This window comes from Tachyglossus aculeatus, chromosome 20 (assembly GCF_015852505.1).
Source record: "Tachyglossus aculeatus isolate mTacAcu1 chromosome 20, mTacAcu1.pri, whole genome shotgun sequence".
Classification (NCBI taxonomy): domain Eukaryota; kingdom Metazoa; phylum Chordata; class Mammalia; order Monotremata; family Tachyglossidae; genus Tachyglossus; species Tachyglossus aculeatus.
The window spans coordinates 22,962,953-22,965,793 of record NC_052085.1 but is presented as its reverse complement, the minus strand read 5'-3'; the positions used below and the strand labels follow the sequence as shown (position 1 = coordinate 22,965,793).

Here is a 2,841-nt window from a genome sequence, read left to right as displayed (position 1 = left end):
CGCTCCTAGCCTGCAGGCACGCCGCCGCCTCCAGAACGCGCACGCGCGCTCCCGCCCCGCCCACCGGGGCCCGAGCGCGCGCCCGCGCCAATCCGCGTCCTCGACCCCCCCTGGGGGGCGGGGCCAACTGCCGCCTCCTCGCGGCCGAACGCGCCTGCGCCAACCCTCTCCCGCCGAAGGGGCGGGGCCAACTGCCACCTCCTCGCGGCCGAGCGCGCCTGCGCCAACCCTCTCCCGCCGAGGGGGCGGGGCCAACTGCCACCTCCTCGTGGCGGAGCGCGCGCGCCCCCTTTCGTTCGTTCGTTCGTTCGTTCGTTCGTTCGTTCGTTCGTTCGTTCGTTCGTTCGTTCGTTCGTTCGTTCGTTCGTTCGTTCGTTCGTTCGTTCGTTCGTTCGTTCGTTCGTTCGTTCGTTCGTTCGTTCGTTCGTTCGTTCGTTCGTTCGTTCATCATCAATCGTACTTATTGAGCGCTTACTGTGTGCAGAGCACTGGACTAAGCGCTTGGGAAGTCCAAGGTGGCAACATCTAGAGACAGTCCCTACCCAACGGTGGGCTCACAGTCTAAAAGGGGGAGACAGAGAACAAAACCAAACATACTAACACAATAAAATAAATAGAATAGATAGGTACCAGTAAAATAAATAAGTAAATGAATAAATAGAGTTCATTCATGCATGCATTGTTCATTCATTCGTTCGTTCGTTCGTTCATTCATGCATGCATTCATTCATTCATTCACTCCTTCATTCGTTCGTTCGTTCCTTCGTTCATTCATTCGTTCGTCCCTTCCTTCGTTCGTTCATTCATTCATTCGTTCGTTCGTTCATTCGTTCATTCATTCATTCTTTCGTTCGTTCATTCGTTCGTTCATTCATGCATGCATTGTTCATTCATTCGTTCGTTCGTTCGTTCATTCATGCATGCATGCATTCACCCATTCATTCGTTCGTTCGTTCATGCATGCACTCGTTCATTCATTCATTCGTTCGTTCGTTCGTTCATGCATGCATGCATTCATTCACTCATTCATTCGTTCGTTCGTTCATTCGTTCATTCATTCATTCATTCGTTCGTTCCTTCGTTCGTTCGTTCATTCGTGCATGCATTGTTCATTCATTCGTTCATTCATTCGTTCGTTCATGCATGCACGCTTGCATGCATGCATTCATTCACTCATTTGTTCGTTCGTTCATTCATGCACGCACTCGTTCATTCATTCATTCGTTCTTTCATTCATGCATTCATTCATTCATTCACTCATTCATTCGTTCGTTCATTCATTCATTCGTTCGTTCCTTCGTTCGTTCATTCGTTCGTTCCTTCATTCATTCATGCATGCATTCGTTCATTCATTCGTTCGTTCATTCGTTCATTCATTCATTCGTTCGTTCCTTCGTTCATTCACACATGCATTCGTTCATTCATTCGTTCGTTCGTTCATTCATTCATTCATGCATGCATTCATTCATTCACTCATTCGTTCGTTCGTTCAGTGATACATGCACTCGTTCATTCATTCATTCGTTCGTTCGTTCATGCATGCATGCATGCATTCATTCATTCACTCATTCGTTCGTCCGCCCGTTCGTTCATTCACCCATTCATTCATTCATTCGTTCGTTCGTCCGTCCGTTCGTTCGTTCGTTCAATCAATCAACCAATCAATCGTATTTATTGAGTGCTTACTGTGTGCAGAGCACTGTACTAAGTGTTTGGGAAGTACAAGTTGGCAGCATATAGAGACGGTCCCTACCCAACAACGGGCTCACAGTTTAGAAGGGGGAGACAGAGAACAAAACCAAACATGTTAGGAAAATAAAATAAATAGAATAGATATGTACAAGTGAAATAAATAAATAAATAAATAAATAGAGTAATAAATATGTACAAACATATATACATATATACAGGTGCTGTGGGGAAGGGAAGGAGGTAAGACGGGGGGATGGAGAAGGGGACAAGGGGGAGAGGAAGGAGGGGGCTCAGTCTGGGAAGGCCTCCTGGAGGAGGTGAGCTCTCAGTAGGGCCTTGAAGGGAATGCATGCATGCATTCATTCACTCATTCATTCGTTCATCCGTTGGTCCGTTTGTTCGTTCATTCATTCAATCGTATTTATTGAGCACTTACTGTGTGCAGAGCACTGTACTAAGCACGTGGGAAGTACAAGTTGGCAACACACAGAGATGGCCCCTACCCAACAACAGGCTCACAGTCTAGAAGGGGGAGACAGACAACAAAACAAAACATGTGGACAGGTGTCAAGTCATTGGAATAAATAGAAATAAAGCTAGAGGCACATCATTAAGAAAATAAATAGAATAGTAAATATGTACAAGTAAAATAGAGTAATAAATCTGTACAAACACATATACAGATACTGCGGGGAGGGGAAGGAGGTAGGGCTGGGGGGATGGGGAGGAGGAGAGGAAAAAGGGGTCTCAGTCTGGGAGGGCCTCCTGGAGGAGGTGAGCTCTCAGGAGGCCTTCGACCTAGAAGGCACCCATACAAAGAGCTAGCTCTCCCAAAGGGGATGAATGACATGCATTTTAAAATCAGCCCAATTCGGTGTGATTTGTTTCCAAAATTCAAGTGCTGGAACATGAGCTATTTGGGATTAGCTGTTTAGACTCCGGAAGACAGACAGCATGCATGCATTCATTCATTCAAGCACTTAAAATAGTTCATCCATTCATCATCCATGTGTTGTATGAAAGGGGAGAAGGTTAGCACTCCCCTTGAGAAGGATGGAAGAGGTCCTAGTGACCTATACAACACATATATGGTTAAGAGAAGCAGCGTGGCTCAGTGGAAAGAGCATGGGCTTTGGAGTCAGCGGTCAG

The 2,841-nt window shown here is 46.6% G+C and overlaps 1 non-coding gene across 1 annotated transcript; it reads left to right on the top strand.

Annotated features, from left to right (window-relative positions):
- The first annotated feature begins 2,701 nt into the window (after positions 1 to 2,701).
- On the top strand, positions 2,702 to 2,828 carry LOC119941685. The gene has a single exon (XR_005455272.1). It is a non-coding gene; the product is annotated as a U6atac minor spliceosomal RNA (small nuclear RNA).
- Positions 2,829 to 2,841: the final 13 nt, after the last annotated feature.